The sequence below is a fragment of the Stenella coeruleoalba genome (genome assembly GCF_951394435.1).
Source record: "Stenella coeruleoalba genome assembly, chromosome: 2".
Lineage (NCBI taxonomy): Eukaryota > Metazoa > Chordata > Mammalia > Artiodactyla > Delphinidae > Stenella > Stenella coeruleoalba.
Genome location: NC_137147.1, coordinates 17,426,144 through 17,450,978, shown reverse-complemented (window position 1 = coordinate 17,450,978; position 24,835 = coordinate 17,426,144). Strand labels below are relative to the sequence as shown.

Genomic DNA, 24,835 nt, shown 5'->3' with positions numbered 1-24,835 from the left:
GGCAAAAAAAAGAGTTTTTCTACTAAATTTTAGCTTGTCGCTATAAACATGAAAATGGCAACACTCATAGTATATTCTGTGGGGACGAAGCAGTGAGTGTTTCCACTAGGTGAAATTCTCAAGTAAGAGCTTCTAAGAATGAACATTAACTCTTCAAGAACCCTAGGGAATGTCTGTTAGGAAACAGGTAAACAGCAAAATGAAAGCTATTACAAAGAGGGAAGCAAAACAGGCAAATCTAGTAAATAATTTTATTGTGGACCACATTGTGGAAAATATGATGGGTTGTGAGGCACATTTCATTTAACACGAATGACCAATGTGATTATAATTGGCTAATGAATATGTTTTCTTTTTCAGCGTAATATTAGTGTCATCCAGAGTTATGAAGGTGTTTTTCATATCAAAACCCCACAGCCATGAGAAATTATGTTCGTAGACTTATTTTCTGGTAAAAAGTCAATGTTGTTTCAGCTTCACTTAGATTTCAGTTTAAAGGCTTGTCTGCAGTCTGAAAACACGCTAGCAGATAAAGAAGGACCTGTACAACATGACTTTTTTTTACCCTTAAAAACCAATATTAGAGCTTATCCTTAATTGTATTTTTCTTTGTGTGGAAATCTTGATCTTCCTGTATATAATACTTTGGAAGTTTGGAAGGGATCTCATGGGAGAATTGTAGTATTTCCTTCATTAGCGATTTTTCAGATAACATAAATAATTATCCTGGTGGTTTAGCTTAAATTTGGTCTCCGATGACAGGCGTGCAAACAAGCTGGCTTGTCACTGCCCACTCTCGTTTCGTGATTCTTTATTTCTAGATCAATTAATGGGATTTCTATGCAAATATATAGCAAATAGATTCCTGAAGAAATGAGTATTCAGATGATTATTTGTCCTTAAGTGACAGAGAGACTTGTAAATAATGGAATGTCGAGAGAAATCTCTAATCTCACTTAATGGTAGCTTGGCTGTGATTGTGACTCCATCTTTTTACCAGAACTCCTAACAAGAAGATGAAAGGATTGCATCTTCAAGTCTCGTATTTCTTTTGCTCTTCAAGATTTAGAGCACGTTGCTGATGGAGGAGTGCTAGTTGGTATCTGTGAAATGTGCTGAACAGGACCATTAGGCCATAATTGAAGTGATATAAGGAATGGGATTGTTTGGAAAAATTAGGAAATGGAGGTAGACTGGAAGCTTAAGAGGAGCACGGACATGCCGCTGGTAGAGATAACCTTCTAGAATCTCCTTTTCTGCCTACAGTAACTCTTAGCTTTCTCCAATGGAGAGTAATTGAGAATTCATTAAAAAGTGCAGTGTTTGTTGTTTTCTTTCATATCACTCTATGATTTAACTCTCTAGAGCCCAAGTGATAGCAATAGGTGCTCCTGTGTCACCTCTGCTTGTCCTGTTTAACGGGAGGGGTTGGGAGGGATAGTACTTTGTGGTCATCGGCACATCCAAACATGACTCCAGGTAGAGGGAATGTCAAGGACAGCATGGTTGTTCAGTGTTAGAATTAGGTGGGCCTGAGTTTGAATACCAGCTCTATTACTACCTAACTGTGACACTTTGGGCAAATTATACATTTTATCTCAACTTCTTGTATAAAATGAAGACATTAATATTTTAAAGAGTTCTTATAAAGATTAAGTGAAATAAACTATGCAAAATATTATGCCTAGTAGGATCTTAGCATATTGTTAGTTTTTGGTGTGTTTGGCTAACTACCACTGTATCTTAAGTTCTTGAATGAATGGCTGGATGAGTGCATGCATGGATGGATTTATATGTATGTTCTGCCTTGAAATCCCTAAAAGATTCCTTTTATTTAGGATTGCAGTGGACCCTAATGGAATAACTAAAGTTTTAATTTAATTATTGCCAGAGAGAAAGCATAGCATGAAATGGAACCATGAAGATGGGAACTGTTTTTCGTAATCCTTTCCATTTTTGTAATTCCTATTTCTTAAAGCTTTCAGTTTACTTATATCATTTTACTTTCCTGTCTCCTGTAGTAGGTGGGGTGTGCACAATTATCACTATCTCAAAGATTCTCAGAGAGGAAGATGAAATGGAGAAGGTCATGTCCATTTCTGTTTTGTATAGCTATGTATCAAATAGTCATCTTATCAACAATTGGTGCCATGAGCTGGACTGGACAAGCAGTGTGGGATCATCAAAAGAGCAATAGGCTAGTGGGCAGATGTTCTGAATTCTAGTTTTGTGCTGTCTCTAAAAAAAATCTTTGATTTCTGTCAAATTTCTCAACTGTCTTGAGCCTCAGTTTCTTCATTTGTTTAAGACTGGACAGTTCCAGTAACTCTTTTTCTTTTCTTTTCTTTTCTTTTTCTTTTTTTTTTTTTTTTTTGCGGCACGCGGGCCTCTCACTGTTGTGGCCTCTCCCGGTTGCGGAGCACAGGCTCCGGACGCGCAGGCTCAGCGGCCATGGCTCACGGGCCATGGCTCACGGGCCTAGCTGCTCCGCGGCATGTGGGATCTTCCCGGACCGGGGCACGAACCCGTGTCCCCTGCATCGGCAGGCGGACTCTCAACCACTAACGCCACCAGGGAAGCCCTCCAGTAATTCTTTAATTCTCAGAATCTAGGGAGCCAGCATTAGTGGTTAGAAGCTAGGCTCTGGATCTTGTCTGCTTGGGCTTGTAGCTGCCTTCACTACTTCACAGCTCTGGCACCCTGGCAAGGTACTTAATCTCTATAAGCCTCACCTTTCTCATCTGTGCAGCGGGGACAGCAAAACTAAAACCTCCTTTAAAAAGTTGAGGATAAACAACAAGCTCCTACTGTATAGCACAGGGAACAATATTCAATATCCCGTGATAAACCATAATGGAAAAGAATATGAAAAAGAATGTATGTATAACTGAGTCACTTAGCTGCACAGCAGAATTTAACAGAACATTGTAAATCAACTATATTTCAATAAAATAAATTTTTAAAAAAGAAAAAAAACAAAACCCCCAAACAAAATATAAACCAAAGAAAAGTCACGTTAATAAAAAAATGAAAATAAATATATAAGTAATCAAAGTAAATGTGAGTAGATTTAATTCACACGTTAGTTAGAGATTCTCAGATTTGATAAAGGAAATAAATGGGTACTATGCTATTTATAAGAGACATCTCACCCCTATTAAAAAACTATACCTGAAGTTCTAAAATAAAAGAATGGAAGATTATACCACACAAAAAGAAATTAAACAAAGCAAACAAATAAACAACAACAAAAACTCCACCATCAACCACAACAGTAAAGCAGAAAGATGCCAAAGAAAAAGAAATTGATATAGCAGTGGCAACATCCAATAACTAGAAAACAAACTAAACACTTAAGAATTATAGAAAGGAAAATATAAATCATGTATAATGCCAAATACTGGTAATGATCATCACTATTATTATTTCCATATGTTTTTTCAAATTTGGAATTCTATTAAATACGTTTTTATTTTTAAAAAAACAAGTTGCCGTGAGGATTAAATGCATGCCGAGCATTTAGCATAGTATCTGGTGCAGTTATGTGCTCAATAAATATTAACAAGTCTTCCAACATGGCTTATTCAAAAAAAGGTAAGACAAGCATCACTGATGTTTTGGAAAAGAAATAGACGTTAATGTGTCCCTGTATTACTGACCCAACAGCCCAAGTCATGCCCTTCGAAGCTACCAAGGGCAGATGATCACAGAAGAACATCCCACAGGCCTCTTCCATGAGAGGTGTGGTCCCTCTCGTTCCCTCTAGGAGCTCAGCCAGTGTTTCATGAAGATACTGTTGATGATTCTGCCACAGCATGGAATTTCCTGGTATAGACAGGTAAGACACGAGACCTTTCGGTTTATGGAGCAATTTAGAAGGCTGATTGTGAAACCTTTGATGTGAAGAAATGATTCCAGAAATCCTTCCAAGAGACCTGCACTGCTGTAACTAATGAATCCTGTTGCTCGTGTATCTGATGCTTCTGCCACTGCATTATTTCTCTGAAAATTTTACCAGCCTAACCTCTAGGTCTAGATTTAGAAGACTGTGGAGGAATGGCATTTCTGGATGCAGTGCTCAGGCTAGGACTCCCACATTAAATTTTAACTAGGGGATTTTTTGTAAATTAAATACTTTCAGACACAATAGATAGTGAATAAGGCAGGGGACAATGAGAGAGCAGCCACCTTCCACCTGTTAGCTCTTTTCTTTTGATTCAAGTAAGATTTTACAGGTATCTGCATTGGTCTTTGTTATGAAATGCACAACTGTTCTCCTTTGCAGCATTGAGACAGAGCAAAAGGATGCAGTGGATATTGCAGTGATAAAGGTTTATTGGCCACAAAACATAAAATCAGGATGAGATGTGATGATACAATCTTTTTAAGGATGTAGACAGGGTATTTTGTAGTGGCCGACTTTTAAACACTTGCCCCAATGATCCACTTGCTTTCTCTTCCTCTCCCTCAGTGGGACCATCTAAGGGTCCTTTCACCTTGTTGAACCCCTTGGGATGATGGCTGTCTGAATTACACTTTTACTTTCAGATTCCAGGGGTATAGTAGGGTTTCAACGAATATTTGTGGTGGAAAGGAGTGAGAGAAGGGAGGGGGACGGAAGGAAAGATTGAGGGAGAAGGTAAAAAGAAAGATGATTTCAGGACTTCCTTGGTGGTCCAGTGGTTAAGAATCCACCTTCCAATACAGGGGATGCAGGTTTGATCCCTGGTCGGGGAACTAAGGTCCCACATGCCGCGGGGCAGCTAAGCCCGCATGCCACGACTACTGAGCCCCTGCACTCTAGAGCCTGCGCACCACAACTAGAGAGAAGCCCACGTGCCGCAATGAAGAGCCCGTTCATCGTAACAAAAGATCCCACAGGCCTCAACGAAGATCCCGCATGCTGCAACCAAGACCCGACGCATCCTAATTAATTAATTAAAAAAAAGAAAGATGACCTCATGTTACCTCTGTAGATGAGTGTAAGTTTTTTTTTTTTTTTTTAAAGAAGATGTTGGGGGTAGGAGTTTATTAATTAATTTATTTATTTTTGCTGTGTTGGGTCTTCGTTTCTGTGCGAGGGCTTTCTCTAGTTGTGGCAAGCGGGGGCCACTCTTCATCGTGGTGCGCGGGCCTCTAACTATCGCGGCCTCTCTTGTTGTGGAGCACAAGCTCCAGACGCGCAGGCTCAGTAGTTGTGGCTCATGGGCCTAGTTGCTCCGCGGCATGTGGGATCCTCCCAGACCAGGGCTCGAATCTGTGTCCCCTGCATTAGCAGGCAGATTCTCAACCACTGTGCTACCAGGGAAGCCCTGAGTATAAGTTTTGGTGGTGGTTCTACATTGTAATTTTGGAAAAGTATAGAGTCTTTTTGTCCTACTGAAGACACGGCATAACAGAGGAACTTCGGAGTACATTAAAACACAGCTCTGCCTATGTGCTTGACACAGTTATCCGAAAAACAACATAGATTCAGTTTTATATTCATCAGCTTATAAGGTAAGGCAGATATTTTCAAATGTGATCTTGAGGGTTTCAGTTGAAAGGAAAATCTCATCAGTAACAGAAAGCCAAGCCTCCTTTCTTGTTTTCATACTCATGTAGAAGAAAGGGGGAAATATTTTATATTTTTCTTTTTCAAAGAGCTGAACTTATTAGAGGGCTTCATTACCCTCTACAAGACACCACATATTTTTAGGTAAGAAAAGATTCATGTTTGAGCCAGCGATCAACAAGTACTTATTGAAGTCCCAAATACAAGGAAGTTCTAAGTGCTAGTTTAGTGTTCTTCCTACAGGATTTAAACTGTCATCTTGCAAAAAAGACATTGTAGAAGATAAACATTTGTCAGTGAGCGATCACAGGGTGCAGACGCCTTTCCTGCAGAGTGGAAGTATTATGTGCTTCATTTCCTGATATATTAGTGTACCTAAGAAATACAGTTCAGGATGTATTACATTTTCATTTTTTTTTCAAAGCCTGCAAGTGGCATACAGATGACTCTGCGGTTTTATCAGACCACGTCTGTGTGGTTTGAATATCTATTTTGAATCCTCCCACCCTTTTCCTTAACTGAATCCTGACGTTCTAGTTAGAGCTGACAATGAATTCAACTCACCTAATCGGGCCGAGACTCTTTCCCTCTTAAAATTGTGATATTTCTACTTGATCCATTATTTGTAAAATTTAATTCATTAACTTTGACCAAACAATTAGGATTGTGAATATGAGTGTGGTGTTTAACTTATCTGAGGAATGGTTATGTTTGCCATTCTTTTCTGAATTTAAAAATAGAGAGGTGCTGCTATGAATTTCAGTCACTCGGCCCAGTTAAGAGAACAATTCTACATCACTACTGGATGCTGCTAAGGTCTGATTCTGAGGTCCTTTTTCCCTGAAGGTGGTTTGCTGTCCTGCAGTCAGAGGTGGTGCTTGGTATCACATCAGCTTCCCATGCCCTCACCCACTGGGTATAGATCACACCTGCAGAACACACTGATGTGGATTAAAGACCTATAACATCATCTAATAATGCCTTTCTAATGGAGACAGGCATCATTCTGGTAATGCAATTGTGGTCCTTAGAGACCACTTGGTATGCTAGTTTACTCTGTGTAAAAGCTATCTTTATTGAAAGGGAAGGAGGGGAAATCTAAGAGTGACAAGGTACTGAAGTCTTTTCACATCAGATTTCACAGTAGATTCACATCTTGAGCTAAGGGGCCAAAGGAGGTTAGCAGCCCTAATAATCTTGATGTACCTTCAGAAATGAACTAGTTAGTATGTCAGAATATGCCTAAATTCCTGTGAGATGCTACAGGTCAGCAACATAGCTATTTCTTCCCTATCTAAAATCTTAAAATGAATCTGGTAAGGAGAGAAGAAAATGGGAAGAACTCCAACTATTAAAAATTAGAAAAGTGATGACTAAAAACACTTTTAATAATTAGCAGGAGAAAGGGACTTCCCTGGTGGCGCAGTGGTTAAGAATCCACCTGCCAATGCAGGGGACATGGTTCAAGCCCTGGTCCGGGAAGATACCACATGCCGCAGAGCAACTAAGCCCGTGCACCACAACTACTGAGCCTGCGCTCTAGAGCCCGAGATCCACAACTACTGAGCCCATGTGCCGCAACTACTGAAGCCCCTGCACCTAGAGCCCGTGCTCTGCAACAAAGAGAAGCCAGCACAATGAGAAGCTTGCGCACCGCAATGAAGAATAGCCCCCACTGGCCGCAACTAGAGAAAAGCCTGCATGCAGCAACGAAGACCCAACACGGCCAAAAATAAATAAATAAATAAATAAATTAATTAATTAATTAAAAAATAATTAGCAGAAGAAATAAGCATAAAGATGTATGCATGTTTCTATTTTCTAGCAGTGAGATGTTAATACACTATAGATAGAAGGCATATAATTAAGAAATTCACTATTAAGTGGATAAATTCAGTCTTGTGAATATAGAAGATTTGTACTTTCGTAAGACTGTCTGGAATATACAGTGATTCTCTTAAATTAAAGCAGTAATAAGCAGTGCTGTCTGGACATTTATAATTTTTTTAAAGTTTCATATCCTAAAGACAACTATATGGATTTCATCCGCAGTATTCACCATTCTAAAAGAAGGCCCACTGGGTGGTTGAAAATTAGGTGTACGTGTGTGTGTGCAGGGCACACTAATTTTATTGGTAAGAGCTTAATTTCAGATATTTAACTTACCTTTTGACAAGCTCTAGCCTACATCCCAAATACCCTTCTTTCTTTCCCTAATTTCACCTACAGGTAGTGCTCTATTAATTTTTAAAAAGTTAGTGACAAAATTCTATTGCTAAAAATATTGTAGCTTTAAAAATGGAATCATAGAGGCTTCCCTGTGGCGCAGTGGTTGAGAGTCCGCCTGCCGATGCAGGGGACACGGGTTCGTGCCCCGGTCCGGGAAGATCCCACATACCGCAGAGCGGCTGGGCCTGTGAGCCATGGCCGCTGAGCCTGTGCATCCGGAGCCTGTGCTCCACAACGGGACAGGCCACAACAGTGAGAGGCCCGCGTACCGCAAAAAAAAAAAAAAAAAAAAAAAAAAGTGGAATCATAGCCTGAGCTTGGTCTGAGGACCACACATGTTCCTTGGAGAAAATCCATTTTCGACCCGGTAAGTTGCGTATGTTCTATACTGCAGGGGCGCGCCAAGGCTTAGAGGCAGTTGTAGGAAATGATTAAGCTAGCGCTGGAGGCGGTCTCTGTAGGGCTCAGATCCCTCCTTGTCATTGTACTTGGTTGCCTTAGGTAAGTTACTTGTCTCTCCGGGCCTTAGTTTTCTCAACTAGAGCATGGAGATAATGTCTACCACATAAAGGTGTTGGGAGAATTAAATGAATTAATACTGTGTGCTCGGAACAATGCTTGGCATGTAGTACATGCATATGAAAGTAATAACTATGACTATTACTTATAAATAACGCCTTACTAGCACAATTTCTCTACCTTTTATAATTGATCTAGTAAAAGACTTTGTGAACTCTTCCTGTTTTCTAAGTGATAAACCCCTTCAAAAAACACAGACCCTGTTACTTGATGGGAGGCTTAAATTCATAACTAATTTAGAGTGTTCTTTTTTAAAGCATTTTTATGAGGTAGCTCTGTTACTAGTTTGCTGATTCTTTGAGAGCAAGGTTCATATCATATTTATCTTGAAACACCTCCACAGCTCCTAACTGAGTATTTAATGAAGTGATGAATAAATTTGCTTAAATGATTTCTTCCTTAAGTTTACCGCATTATGACTATAAGGTATTATTAGTAGGGTACCTGGATTTTCAAAAAGGAGATGGGCTAGTTAACATCCCTACACAAACCCAGAAAGTATAAAAATAAAAGCAAAACACAAAAGACACTTCTAGAAGTAACTTGTATATAGCACAAGCTCATATTAGAAGGAAAATGGTGATTATAGAAATAGTGAACCTGGAATCCTTCTTAGGAAATAAAGCACACGATGGAATTTTGTAGACAGTATCTCTTACTATGTTCTAAGTACAGACCATAAGAATATTGAAGCCTCCGTGTAGTCTCTTTTGCTCTTGGAACGTGTATGTCCTCTGCATGTGTGTGTGTATGTTTTCAATTGGGTTATGATTTTGTCATTTTGTAAGCAGAACAAGAGGCAAGTGGCTCTCCTTTGCCCCCAGAGTTATATTCAGGTCTTTTAGGGAATTAGTGTGTTCACCCTGAAACATATATCCTTGCTTCAAAAATTAATTTAAAAAGTAAGTGAGAACAAACAGAGAAAACAAGCTGGGTGGGTGGAGGGAGGGGATTGGAGTCATGGGAATGGGCAGGTGCTTAGCTGATTTAAAATGAGAAGTAAAGCAACGGCTGACGTTCCTGGATGAATGTCGATATGCATTATTAAATGAAACAGTAGTAAAATACAGACTGTCAGAAGCATTTGTCTTCTAGAGACAAGGGGAGAATTGAAATGCACTTTTGAAGGAGAAGTCTTTTTCAGTGCTTCTTCAATCATTTTCTGCTTGAAGCTTTAATTACAGTGCTTCTAGCTACCTAATGCTTTCAGTTTAAAATCACATCACAAAAGAGAGGGGAAGATGCAGTTGCTCAGATGAACAGCAGCTGTAGCATCAGTGTCAAGGTGTTTATTCACCGGGGAGTTCCCGCTACATGATTCCCTTCCAGATCAACATTTTGTTTTTCAAATCCTTTTGCATCATGCATATTGGATAGCGTTTCTTTAGAGTGATTGTGAGATGCTGTTATTGCCAGAGGAGTTAATAACCTTTAGGGAATAAGGTAATCCGAAGTAAAGGAACTAGTTATTCCCATCACTTTCTCCGGATCTGGTAATGTGGGTGGCTAGTGGCTTCCTAACAGTTTAGTGTCCTCATCAAAGACAACTGTGTTTAAAATATATTTATGAGGCCAGATAAATACACGTAAAAGCACATGTATACACATAGATTTGTACACATGAATATGCATCTGCATATACAGACATATATAACTGTCGTAGTTACTCCTAATGAAGAATCTGTTATTCAGCTCAGCTGACACATACTTTTTGAACACATGCTCAGCCTAGCAGTACGGAGATGCAGGGACTCAGCCCCTGTCTCAAGCTGTTCATGGTCTGGTGGTAGATGGACAAGAGGACAAGCTGGGATGGGGGGATGTACACAGAGGTCTGGAGGCAGAGTAGAAGTGGGGCTCGTTTCTCCTCTGGGAGTCTGGGAAGGCTCCACAAGGAAGTAACCTTTTAGCTGATCCTTGCTGAAGGAACAAGAATTGGCTAAGCAGATAAGCAGTGTGAGGTCTACCAGGCAAAGGAAGTAATCACTTTTGGGGCAAAACTTGCAGCAAAATGAATATGAGTTCTTTTGTTTCTAAATAGTTCAGCTGTCCTTTGAAAGGCACTACCTAGAGGAAAGGGAGCCCGGGAGCTAAACCATAGTTGCATATGGTAAAGATTATATGCGCTATGTAATATATGTGTATACATACATATATGTGTAATGTATGTACATATGAGTACATGTAATACAGATGTTGTTTATAAAGTCTTTTTATGCATTTTTTTTCTTTTTACCTCTTAGCAGCTCAACAAATTAGCGGAATAGGATCACTTTTTCAGGTAAGGAAAGGGAGGCTTACAGAAGTGCTGTCACTTGCACAGGATCATGCGGCTCGGTTTCCCTCCAGGAATGTTCTTGGAACTCACCACTCTTCGCCAGGTCTGTGCTGTCCATTGCCATCCAGAGGTTAGATGCAGGTTACAGGTTAGACTCCAGACCCTGGGCTTCCCCTGGCATCAGCGGCTTTTAGTGGCTTTCCTGTCTCCTTCACTCTTTCATGTCGGATGGACAGGTTTTTTTTTTTTTTTGCGGTATGCCGGCCTCTCACTGCTGTGGCCTCTTCCGTTGCGGAGCACAGGCTCCAGACGCGCAGGCTCAGCGGCCATGGCTCACGGGCCCAGCCGCTCCGCGGCATGTGGGATCTTCCCAGACCGGGGCACGAACCCGTGTCCCCTGCATCGGCAGGCAGACTCTCAACCACTGCGCCACCAGGGAAGCCCTGGACAGCCCATAGGATTTGAGCAAAAATGTTGACTTTCTTGCATCTCTGCCAGAGTCGCTCCCTTCTCCCCCCAGAAATTTCAACAAATCTTTTCATGCTGCTTCCTCCTTTCTGTTCTTCAAAGTGTTTCTGCCAGACAGACAGACCTTGTCTGTCCCAGCTCCGACTCTTCAGGGTTGGGTAGGTTTATTTATTTATTTCTAAAGTTTTACTTGTCTACTGTATGTGGAGCTGTACCCACCCGGGTGAAACAATTCTGTTTTTCCTCATTTTTATAGGTGAGACAGTGTGAACATACAATTACTTGAAACTAAGTCCAGAATCAGGAAGCACGAAGGAGAAAAATATCTTAACCTATCAGATTTAGAAATAATATCACACACACCAGAAACTGACTCCTAATAAAGACAGTCTTCACACATAAAATCCATGGTATGTGACAAGTAATTTGTAACAGCTAAAAAAAAGTGGTTCAAGGGAAGAAAATTGAAAGGTGCTAGGTGCAGTGTGACGAGTATGCCTGCTCTTGGGTTCTGAGATAGATGCTTGTGAGAAATTTTAAAAAGTAAATGAAGAATGTTCTTTTCTCTCCTCTTTTTTTATACAATTAGATCTTTTCGACTACAAAAAAAAATGCAGAAGAGCAATTACGCTGCTACTTTAATTACTCTCCTAATTGTAACGATAACCTTGTCACATTATCGTAATTCCCAAAACAGAAAATGCAAGCTCCAAATTGCACCGATACTTGGTCATTTTACCTTGTTAATAGCTCACTGTCAGTGCGTGGAACACTAGATTTTTTTTCCCTCGTTACCTTTCTGTTGCACATTGGATATTTCTTTGCCTCCAAAGCTGATATTACATTCTGTTTAACATGCTTCTGCTCCAATGCCCTAATTTCAGTGCAGCTTTTTAACATCTCCTTACTGTTTCAGAAGCCGTCTACTGAGCAGTGTGTAATTCTCCCCCGGCTGTCGGGTGGTAATGGGAGCTGTATGTGTCTGGAGAGGGAAGCACACAGCCTGGGGTGAGAAAGTAACTATTTATCAAGGTATCTCACAATATCAGTTTATGTTGCTGTAAAACGTTACCGTGCATATGTTCTGCAAGATTATATCCGCGAGAAATTTGTCAGCCATTGTCGACATAATGTAAGGAGTAAGGACCCTTTTTCTTCTAGTCAACGGAATTTTATTCTGCATTTCTTTGCCCTCATTTTCAAAGAGACTGACTTACGGAGGATACTTGCTTAATGGTGCCATCTGTTAGATTATGAATTGGGCAGAATGAGTGCTGGAAATACACTAGAACACTCACAGAACCCCGGCAGGTAGAAAACAAGGCATCCTAACACATGGCTTTTGCCTGCATGGAAATTCTCCTCCCATTATTACAGCAAGTGATATTGTTGACACCAGTAAAATTGCAGAAAGGTTGCCTAGTATACAGTGATAAAGTAGGAGTGAGATCACATAGAATCACACACATAGAATGGTAAATTTCCCTTATTTTAAAATGTATAATAACGGAGCCTTGAAAATCATTAGTTCTTTAAGACAGCCCCAAGCCTTGGGTAAAATTACAAAATTGTTTCGGTTGTGGCTCTTGTTGTCTTTGTATTTAGTTTCTGTTGTTTGGCTTTAGTGCCCCTACCAGTTCCAGAGCTGCCCAACCCCCCTTCTGTGGGACACTTCTGTCACCATGTTTCTTTTCTGTCCTCAAGCTCTCTTACCAATACAACTGGTCTCAAGATAAGTTGGAACTCATTTCTACTACAGTGAATATGACTGACACCAATGCTCAATGTTTGTTTTCTGAAAATACTTGCATTTTAAAACTATAAGTAAGTACTTGGACTAACTGCAGATAGTTTCTGAAATGGAATGCTTAGAGCAGCTACTGAACAAATGGGGGGAGAGCGTCCGTGGGAGGAAAGGCTTCATTTCCTTCTGAAAGTTACTGCACACCTGGTCAGCTTCTCAGACCTGCTTCAGGTTTCCAAAGGGACACTTCATTTCATGTAGACATGGATATTTCTGAAATTCAAACCCAAAGTAATCGGAATGTAATGTAGACAATGTAAAGTTTTAATATTATTCCTGGATTCTCCATAGAGGATGTATGGCAGTTAGCATCAAGAAGACCAAGTCTGAGTGCAGTCTCTACCCTTTTTTGGGCTGTGAGGCAGGTTATTTGACTTTCTGGAAATACAGTCTCCTCTTCTGTAAACTGAGGTAATACCAACTCATGGCCTTGTTCTGAGAATCAAATGAGATGGTATAAATATCAGAGAGGGGGAGAGAGTAGGTAGGTATATAATGTCAGCTACTTGAGGTTAGTTCCCAAGTCTCAACCCTACTCCACTTTTTTTTTTCTTTGATCAAGATGCAAGATCTCTAATTTACCTCATAATTGTCTTAAAGATTGTGATGCTTATGGGCATCAATTATTTTCCTGTTCTTTAGGACATTCTTTAGGCAACGACAGTTCAATAACAAGAAAGAATCACATGATTGCATCATGTTCTTCAAAATGAAATCTATTGAAGGTTGAACAGTATAAACAACAAGGAACATAATCAGTCAGAGTGACCCAGGGGAAATGGCCCAATGAAATTAAACGAAGGAAATTTTATACTGTGAGGAAAAAATCAATGGATTGTAACAGAACCTGGTAAGAAGAGACAAAGCTCTTGAGTCCCAGAGACCCAGAGGTGATTGAGAAGCTGTGTGAATTGGAACCTGGGCTTCTTGTTTCTGCTTTTTGAAGGCTGTTTCCACTGTGTTAAATATAAAGATAAATAATAAAGAAATGCATTTTTAACTTTGTTTTTTCTTAAGTAAAATTAGATAGCTGGAAGCATCAATAGGACATCTAGTTCTTAAAAGAAACACATACCATTTTTTGAGAATTATGGTCTTCTGGACACTGTTGCCTTACTCAGTGTAACCATTACAGAAGTCTTATGAAATAAGAATTTCATAATTACAATTACACCCAAGTAATATCACAACAGTTACCTCTGTCACCAGGGACACACAGCCAGAAAATGATGAGATTGGAATGGGACCAGCTCTATGTGACTCCAAAGTCTATGCTATTTAACAAATGCCAGATTCATTGAGTGCTTCCCAAGGGTACTTCTGTTGTGACTGACATCGTTCAGATTTTCTGTTACCTCCAAACCCCAGTACTTTATATGATCTTGGGAAAGAAAAACAAAAACAGAGAGAGTTGGACTTCTCTCTCAAAAAAACAGAAAATATTACATATATTTCCTCCTAGGTAGAGGGTGTGTCTGATATTTGTATATAACTTCATAGATGACGGTTCACTCTAAATCTCAATGAAGACATAGAGTGAAAAAGAAGACAGTGTCGACACAGGTAGAAGTCTGAGCATGAAAAGACCCTTAAAAATAAGTACCCCTACATTTGATGCTTGAATGGACAGCTGGACGTCAGGGCATTGATCCCTTTCCTTCAATTGATCATAAGATGGTGTTATCAAGGGAAGTATAGGGCAGGCAGGGGGGTTCACACTTCAGTGCACTGTTTTCAGTATTAACATGGTGGAAAACCAAAGTGACACTTGGCAACCTGTTCTTCTCTGCCTGTATATGGAGAACGTTATAGCCAAATAACTTTTTTTTTCATGTCTCATGGATTGATTTGGCTGATGACTATGTATTGCTTGAGTTGGATGGATAGGTTTAGAAGATTTAGTGATTTTTTTTTTTTTTAACCCTTTGGTGAGGACCAATTTGGGAGTGTTAAAAGGGACACTGGTTTCCCTCATTTTAGTATAAATTGATTATCTTAGAGGGATGCAGGATAATCAAAAATTCGACAAACAAAAACTAACAACTGAGTTAGCAACATATTTAGGTAATTAAGAGCCTAAATCATTACATGTCCATTGTTCCAACCGAGACCGTGCAAAATGTATTCATGGAAGATCTATGTGAAGACATTTTGACTTTGGCAAAAAGGGCTAGGTTTCTGAGTGTTCTGTTAGACTCATAGATAGCATGAAAAAAAGTATTTGTAAGGAAGGTCCTGTAATATGAACCATTTTCTGTGTCTTTTGTAGGCATGGTTAACACTATTGCAGAAAAATAGTACAGTACCTATCGTGATTGAAACAAATGGTATGTAATTTAATGTCATAGTTCTTAAACTGTGCAGCTCTGCAAATCAACACCTTCATCTATATGATGAGAAGCATAATAGTGCTGATCTCAAAGGTTTTTGTGGTGATCAGTTGTGAGATCCTATCTAAAAGTGATTTGCAAGTTGAAGACTATTATTCATGTGTAAGTCCTAGTGGTGATTATTATTCTGATTCTATGGGGTAGTTCATACATTAAGGCACATTTCATGTGGATTACCCTGTCCTAAGTTTGTACAGTAATACCCATTTAAATTTATCTCCTTTTGTTTCATGAAATTGTTCTCATATTTCCTGTATAGCCATGAATTAGTTCTTAGCTGCATCCCTGGTCTTACCAGAAAGCAAAGAATTTAACTTTATGATTCAGTCAAGTCTTCGGGATTTTAAAATATTGCTTCCTCAATATAAAAGAGATTTCAAACTCCTGAATTGTTGGGTTCCAATGAATGTATATGATATTGAAAGTGAAAATTTGAATGTACACACTGGTTGTTTCATGGTAAGGAGGAGGTAGGATATTTATCATATGATCTCTGGTTTTATCTTGTTTCTTTCTCACCATTTCTATGACAGAAGGAAAAGAGTTGTAGAGTTATGAACTACACCGGTCTTAGGAACAGAATTTATAAGATATTTTATAGAACATTCAAGATGCAAAGCCACAGAAATCCTAAAGTCTTATTTTAAACTAGACTCATTTCTGTCATTTCCATTTCTTTCAGGGATCTTAAGAAAAAGGAAATTAAATACCCTACTTTAAAAACAGTTTTGTTTTTGTTTTTATCAGGACGAGGATAGCAAAATTCTTCCTGACCAAGATGGCATGCAGTCTGCAGTGTCATATATTGTTTTTTCATAAGAGAAGTGATATTAATATTACCAGGATGTATGGAGTCATAAAAATAGCTTTTGTCATAATGTCACTTGTGTGCTATTACTTTTCTCATAAGAAATCTGTCACATCCATTTTCAGTTAAAATGTGGATATGAGACAAGGGGATTCTGCAATCGGTTTAATGGGCTGGGTGTAAAAATAATGACTTTGATGGAGCTATTCGGGGTGTTATTACAGCATCTGGAACCCCGATAGTTTCTTAATCTGATTAATAGGAATATCACCATTGCTCCAGTACATGCATGGCTAGTGACCAAATTTATTTACTTTTTAAATTTTCAAATGATTTCAGAATACAGAGAATATATAAGATGTATATGCTTGAGGGTCCTTGTGCTCAGGTTATTGGTTTTAAAATACAGGTTGTTAGCTTTAAAAAAGGGTTGCGGGCTTCCCTGGTGGTGCAGTGGTTGAGAGTCCGCCTGCCGATGCAGGAGACGCGGGTTCATGCCCCGGTCCGGGAAGATCTCACGTGCCGCGTAGTGGCTGGGCCCGTGATCCATGGCCGCTGAGCCTGTGTGTCCGGAGCCTGTGCTCCGCAACGGGAGAGGCCACAACAGTGGGAGGCCCACGTACCGCAAAAAAAAAAAAAAAAAAGAAAGGTTGCTATTTTGGGTTGTCATGCCTAAAAGACACTTGGAAATAGCATAAAAAGACTCCTACATTAAAAGAGCTGTTACAAGTCATGAGGGAAAATGTACTTGACGCGTAACACTGATGTACTCCTACCTATTGAATCCATGGGGCCTTGGGAAGGTTTAGAACCTGTAATGGAGTTTATTACAAAATGCCTACCGACAGGCTGTTATCTTAAGGGAGAAAAGCCATTGCTTTGTTAGTCCTCCAGACAGAGACTTCACTGCTTTCAATAGAGGATGAATAAGCAAAACGCATCAACTTTTGTAAGATTCTCCCATACCCCCAGTCATTAGAATAAGAAAGATGGGTCTCTGCTTTCTGCCATATCTAGGCCATGCTGACAGATAAGCCAGTATAGGAAAATGACAAGTTTAGGGAAATTTGCAAATGCTACTGTGCCAGCGGTAGTTTTCTCATGAATTATCCTGATGACTCATACAATGCAGATTAGAAGACAAAGTTGGATGTACCTGGACAGAGATCCACTTTCCTGTTGGCACGTGCCCAACTCACTCTGGTTGAGGACCCTAAAGAGTGTGCACGAGTCAACAAACAATAGTCTCTACATGTATTAAAGGGAAAAACATCAAAGTACTGTGGGCTTGAGTGCGCTGATGAGCCACTCACTCATGGGTCAAGGAAGAAGGTATTCACTGAATGAATACCACGCATTATTACTACATTCAAGACTGAAGTTGGGGCAGTTCTTCAAGAATGAAAGGGCTTTGTGAAGGAATCCAGAGGATCATTTTGATTTTTCAGCCCAGAAGATAACACTTGGTAAATTCTCAAGTCTAATCCTAAGAGAGCCATCCTCACCACTCCCATGATTGTGTGTGTATGTGTGTGTGTGTGTGTGTGTGTGTAAGATGAGGATTTCTGCTGCTATTTTGGTGAAAGCATTTGGGAAAATGCAATATGCAGTATTGTTCAGTAGCTGATCCAAATATGTGTGGTATACTCTTCAGGGTTTATATTCCTGGCCTAGTTGCAGGGAGAAAAAATGTCATCTGGTGGCAGAAAAACAGTTGCAGTATTGCATCCTATCAAATCTTTGGCATGACTGAAAAGGAACAGACCTCTTCAGTGTATCAGCTTCCCAGAATGAAGCAAGCGTAAATATTTTTCAGTTTGGTCGTTTGTGAATCAGTCATGATGAAAAAACAGTCCGTTTCTGCCAGATGAAGGGTAATACAGTGCAGAACTTTCAGCAATATTAATATTTGTGTTGGGACTAGAAAGTAATGAAAATAGTTTCCACAGGTGACCAAAATTTCTCATGATTCAGCTAGTGTCGTTGAAAGTTGGAGGAAGGACACATCTATTGGAACCTATTTAAAATGAAAAATGTGTTGCTGCCTGGCTCAGTGGTAATCTTTTTCAAAGGAGCTAGAGGAGGTGTGTGCAAACACATCCATCAGTTGGGAGCAGGATATTGGATTTGAGCTTTGCAGAATTGCTTGCAACCAGCCCCGGGTCAGCTGCCATGTTTGACACGTCCCCTCAGAACCCCATGGGCACCTGGGCAGTGTCTTGAACATCATGGTATTTCCATCATACCATGGTACCTGCACATAATAGAAACTCCAAAGGTCGTTTGGACCTCCTTCTACACACTTCCTCTGTTAGACCAGAATGGAACTTTCTAGGAAGACATACACTGTGTATGTGTCATATGCATGTTTGCCCTATTGCCATACTATATGGATTAAGAGCATGGATTCCAAAGCCAGACTCCCCACCTGGGCTCATACGTTGGCTTTGTCACTTATTTACCTAGGAGTTCGGGCAAGGTCTTTATCACTCTGCCTCAGTATCTTTCTCTGTATAATGCAGACAATCCCAGTACCTACTCATAGGGTTGTTGTGAGAATTGAATGACTTAATATCTGTAAAGCACTTAGAATGGGGTCTAGCATAGGGCAAAGGACTTATGAGTGCATTTTGTTTTCCTATAGAGATCAGGGAAACATCCAGCTCGGTTAAGTTCTACGACAGCATGGCTTACCTTCCTCCCAGCAGGTGGGTTGCCGAAGACTTGCACAGTTCCTCTGCAGAGCAAGGAGTCTCACTACTTACTTGGAGATTAGCCATCTCTATCTTCCTCATGGTGGGTTCTTTGAGAATTTGCCCCTTATCCTGTTTCATCAGGGGACAAATAAAGACAAGGAAGTGAGAAGGCAGCAAACACTGTCTCTATTTGTAGAACCTCGCTGACTTGGGGAAGGAGGGTGCCGGAGGAGGAATGTGGGTCTTTGAGGCAGAAAACATGGTTTTTGTTCCAAGTCTGCCCTAGGTTGGTCACTCAGTTTCCTGCTGAAAAGTAAAGAGTTTCTTTGCCCTGCTTGGATAATGGAAAGGGCTATTGTAAGGAGGATGAATGCTGAAATTAAAAGGTGATTGGAAAACCTTAACAACCATGTGTGAGGGAGGCATTAGGACTGAGACAGTGGTCATTGCTAGGTGTATTTCCAACTGAATTTAATTTTCCTTCTTTATATAAATATAGATGGGGATTTCCCTGAAAAATGGACCATGTTCAGGAAGCTTGGAGCAACTCTGAATCAAATGGCACAAAAGACGGGGACTGAGCTTCACATTTAGTTTACCTGTCGTTTCTTTTGTCTTTTCTGTTTCCATGAACTTCCTCAGGGATCCCGTGTTCTGGTCCTGCCCTCCCCTCTAATTAATGAGGACGCTCACTGTGGAGCCCTACCTTGGATGCTCACTCCTCCTATTCTTAGGCTCTCCTCTTAGTTACTTGACCTTTTGAAATCCATTTTCATTGTCTGTAAAATGGAGAAGCCTAGAGATTAATGGACATGGTATGTATGTCTAGCCCAGTGCCTGGTATATATTAACCATTTCTCTCTGCTTCTCATTCCTTGCATCCCCTCTCATCCCCTCTTACCCTAGTGTCTTAAGGATTTTCAGGTCAGCCTTTATCTTAGAAATTCCAGCTCTGATACTAATTAATGAGTAAACCTTATCATGATAAGTAGTAACGTTGTGATAGTAATTTCTTAGCAACCGCAACTCTTCACGGAAGAAAAGGAATATATTCATGGTGGACCTTTTGGACGTTGTGACAAACTATTGAGGGCTCTGTGAGACCAAAGGAAGGCACTTAAGCCAGTAGAGGTGGTTATCATTTTGTTCTTGGGCACTGTTCTTGGTTTCCTCTAGAAAGAAAAGAGGAGCTGTGTCTGCCCAAAGCAGCTCCGTCATTACCCCACGTCCTTGACAGCTGACCAGCTGTTGTTAAGGAGACCTGTGTCAATGCAGGTTTCTAGCCTAGGATGGAGAGAAGGGCACAACTGAGCCCCTCTGGTTCCCTGAGCTGACCAGGAAATGGCAGCAGGGGCAAGGAGGAGGGTGGAACCCAGTCCTCTGTGCTGGGACTGTGGACCAGAGCAGCACAAGAGCAGCAGAAGGAAGACATCATTTCCTACAGTGAACACCACCCAAGATGCACTTAACTTGGCCCTTAGAGATAAACCTTAGAGACAAGGAACCAGTAGGAACCAGGACAATTGTGAGTACGCTACCGAGTTCTCATAAAACTCTGCAGGCAGTCACACTAAGGAGTGTGTTTTAAGAATTTCAGATGAGGTTTATTTTGTCACTGGGCCCTTTGGTTACCAGTTTGTTATGGTTTTATCAGAGCTGCTAAAAAATACATTTATCTTGCTGCACACCAGTGAGACAATGGCAGGATACCAATCCTAAAATAATGTTATTAAAGCTTTTTTTTTTTCAGTGCCTTTGGAAGGATTTTGCATTAGCGATAAAATCATCACAAGTGCTGCCATTACCGAGATGTTTTCTTATAAAAGTTTTGACCAGTTCGATTTTGGGATCATGCTAATTAAATGTGACAGAGAGTCAGTCTTAGTGGTATTGATAGGATGTTGGTATGTCCATTTCATCTACCACCATATTCTTTAAACAGGCTTTCTCCAGATGGATATATCATTTTCAACCTTAGTAAAAAATCAGGAACAGAAAGTGACAAGCTTTCACACCACATAAGACTGTGTATTGCCACCATCACCATTCTCTAGCTTCCGGTATTGACAGCCATCACCCAGGAGAGTAGAGTTGTCATTTTTGTCCCAAATTATACCTTGGCTCCTTCAAAGATGTTCTCTTGTTCTGATGCCAAGTTTGTGTTGAATATTGAAGATGAAAGCCCTTGGTTTTCGTAGGTTTCAAATTCCAGCTCCGGGTTAGAATCTACGTGAGGATATTGTAAATAACTGAGTAGATACATACAAAATTGAACATGTAATAACTGAACTCTTTTCATTTTAGGCATTAGGATTCATAGTTGTACTTTTTTACCTGAACCTGACCACAGTATTGGAAGCAGCTAAATGAATTCATATTTAGAATTTTTTTTTTTTTTTAAAAAGCATTGCATAGATATGCTCTAATTTATACAGTTACTGAAAGAGCAAAGGGTGAAGTGCATGGTTTTAAGGAATTCTTTATGCTTGTGTTTTCCCTTAAATTTTCATTATTTCTTTGAAAACAGCTCTGGTGTCTTAATATGTTACATTATACTTATTTTCATTGTAGTCTGCCATGAATCAGGAGTTTAGATTTTAAAGCATTTGTTGCTTCAAGTGTTTGTAAGACTTCTATCTTAAGAAAGTATCTGTTTATGCTTCTCAGTGATACTGGCTTTGGGGGGTGTAAGGTGATTACAGTGTATCTTGGGCCCTGGTGACATCCTAAGGATTTGGAACCCAGGGCTTTTCTTCATCTGATTTGCTCAAGGCTGAAGTTGTTTAAAATGGATATACTTTTATTTTTATCACAGGATGCTATCTGCTAAGGTTTTTCTCAGAAGCGTGCATGATTTTAAGAATCAACATGATGTTAGCTCAGGGTCGGCTATAATGTGTTTATATTTCGATCTGCTATAACATTTTTATATTCTAGAATTTCTTTTAAAATGGAAATTATCACCCTCTTATATATTAGTTTCAGAAACTTTAACAAACTATAAAGAACTTTGTGGGGTAAGGAGGATATTGAAATATTAGATGGCCAAATAGTACCTATTATGACTTTTTAATTCAGTGGTCCATAGTTGGCAGTTTAAAAAGTATAACCCGGGCTTCCCTGGTGGCGCAGTGGTTGAGAGTCCGCCTGCCGATGCAGGGGACACAGGTTCGTGCCCCGGTCCGGGAAGATCCCACATGCCGCGGAGCGGCTGGGCCTGTGAGCCATGGCCGCTGAGCCTGCGTGTCTGGAGCCTGTGCTCCGCAACGGGAGAGGCCACAACAGTGAGAGGCCTGCGTACCGCCAAAAAAAAAATAATAATAAATAAATAAATAAATAAATAAATAAATAGTATAACCCAATGGATGGGGTGGTGGATGTGGTCATAAGAAAGGAGAAATGGTTTATCTAATCCCTGGGCTCTTCCCTCCCACTGACATGTGTAAAAGCTGTATCAAAGATTGATTCCAAAAATGAGAATCAAATGTAATCATTATTCATCTGGTGTTGAATATTTCCTTGACTTTCTTCCCATGGTGGTGTGGGAGGAATTGTAACAAGGTGGGCTGGGGGAGGCCACTGGAGCAGAGCCATAGAGGGACTCTCCTCCTCTGACCCAGTGCACTTGATGTTTGAAGAACGTGGAGAGCACCTTCTTTCCTTATCAAGTGTCTCTTGATTTGGCTGCTAAAGCTCTTAGAGGCTCTTGTCCCAAGGCAGCCATGTAAACCATGTGTCAAGAGACGATTGTTTTGCAGTCAGTGAAATTGTGTCGGGGTGTGTGTGTGTGTGTGTGTGTGTGTGTGTGTGTGTGTATGTGTGTGTGTGTGTTTGGAGTTCGGGGGGGGATTGCTAGTGCCAGCTTACTAGGACTTTATATAATCTACAATCAGTCTTATTTATGCAACCCCAAATCCTTTTGAGTGGAGCCTTGAGAATGATCACTGTTATTACCTGACAGCTGTATAGTGGTGAGACAAACAATAAAATGTTGAGAACCACCGGCCTCAATAGCAATGGTCCAACTTTTGTGCCTGGCATTCAATGCTGCAAACAGCATGGCTAATGTACTGTGTATCTCTAAGTCATCACTTAGCCCTGTGTTTTCTCATTTCTGTGACTTTCTTGTATCATAAATCTAGGATTTCCTCTTCTCTGCTTATCTAAATCCCACTGTTCTTTCAAGGCCAGTCTCAAGTGGCTTATCTTCCATGAAGAATTCCCAGACTGCTTTAACTCACGGCAGTTCCCTTTTTCTCTGAGCTCATGGATGGTGTTATCAGTTATACCACTTGTCTGACTGCTCATCAGTGATTCATCTACTGCCCTTTGTACTTTTATGTTGTCCTTTTATTGTTATTCAACCGTCATTTTCATTAACTTCTCCAGCAGGTGTGTGTTATTTCCTCAGCCAAGACATGGGGGCAGGGCAATGTGTCTTACAATGTTTTGTATTATCAACATCAGTTAATCAGGTCCCAGGGTCATGGCAGGAGTTGCTATTAAGCGTATATTGGTACATGGATTATAAGACAGTTATGTGCAGACAGGAAGTAGGTATTGATATTCTTTTATTGCTCATTCATCCTGTATGTAGCTAGGCACAGAGTCTGTGCCTAAGTACTGGCAAATACATGGTGATGGGCTGACCCACTGGGCCCACAGAAATATGCATTCTTGCATCTCATTATTGCCATTTAGTGAGCATGTACCATGCGCTGTGGTGGGTAGTTCACACACACTAATTTATTTAATCATCAAAGGAGCTCTTTGAGTTTGCTGCTGTTACTTACATTTTCCAGATGGCTAAGGGGCACAGAGAGTTTGAGTAACCTGCCCAAGATCTCAGGGCCAGACAAGATGGAACTCGAGTTTGAACACAAGTCTGAGTAACTCTCAAGAGAGAACGCTCATGCTTACTTTCCACTCTCCTGAATTCCTGCTGCATACAGACCCATGCTTCAGTTCTAGCTTTCCAGTTCTTGGCCATTCTAATTACTGATTAGCCACAGTTTCTGTGTTAACATCTTTCTTTGGCTGGCTCATCCTCTTGGTCATTTGTATCTCATAGTTAGCAACCCAGGATTGTCGAACATAGCCTCCCTGGGAGAGAAGTTTTTATCTATTGTAAATGCAAGGCTGTGTGTGTGGAGCTATTGTGAATGCAAGGCTGTGTGTGTGGAGCTATTGTAAATGGCTATTATGCCCCAGAGAAGAAATTCTGCTGATGGTAAGAGAAGGAAACATTCCTGCCCATTTATAGGCAACACACATGCGCGTGTGTGCACACGCACGTGCGTGCGCGCACACACGCGCACACACACACACACACAAACACACACACACACACACACAGCATGTCCTTGGAAGTAAAAAGTCATTGAGCTTTATTTTCCATGAAGAAAAGTCCGATTTTTCTTTACTCACTTTTAATGCTATGTTAGCATTTACTGATACAATGAAGACCCAGCTCACATCTGTTGAGATAATTCCTGATTCAAATGTGGATGTCGTTATGTTATACTGTGATTGGACGGTTACATGGTGGCAAAGGAGTTCGCACATTAGCTAAGGGTAGAAGAATGTCTCAGCTCCTTCTGTTGGGTGTGCCAACTCTCTCAGCTGTTCAAGAAACAGGATGTAAGGAGGAATTGTTTAGAAATGACAACATGGGGTGAATTCTGGCATCAGGTGTCAGAGATTCTATACTTGGTTGTGCTTCTGGGTTACAATTTTAGAATGAGTGGTTCTCCCGCAGTGTCCTCATGTGGGTAATGAAGAAGTGGTCCGTGACAATATTTTCTTAACCAGTATTTGGGTTGACGTTATCTCCTTTTGATGTTCTCAAGTTCACACTACCTTAAGATTCAGGACATCCGAGTCACCTCTAAAGGCCTAATGGAGTGATTTGAGCCATCAAAGAAATCTGGCTTATTGTGTCTTCCACATTTATTTTTATTAGTCTGGGTTAACACAGTCATTCTCAAATATGTGTGCATCAAGATTCTCCTGGAAACTTGTAAGCACAG

General features: G+C 40.4%; 1 protein-coding gene across 6 annotated transcripts in view; it reads left to right on the top strand.

The window, feature by feature from the left end:
* FLRT2 (fibronectin leucine rich transmembrane protein 2) overlaps nucleotides 1–24,835 on the top strand; it is a 106,606-nt gene that overhangs the window by 19,273 nt on the left and 62,498 nt on the right. The window contains exon 2 of one of the 6 annotated variants that reach the window (XM_079905879.1): nucleotides 3,667–3,838. The exons of the other annotated variants lie outside the window; for them this stretch is intronic. The gene's annotated coding sequence lies outside the window, so the exon portion shown is untranslated. The remainder of the gene's footprint in view (nucleotides 1–3,666; nucleotides 3,839–24,835) is intronic. 6 annotated transcript variants of the gene reach the window in all.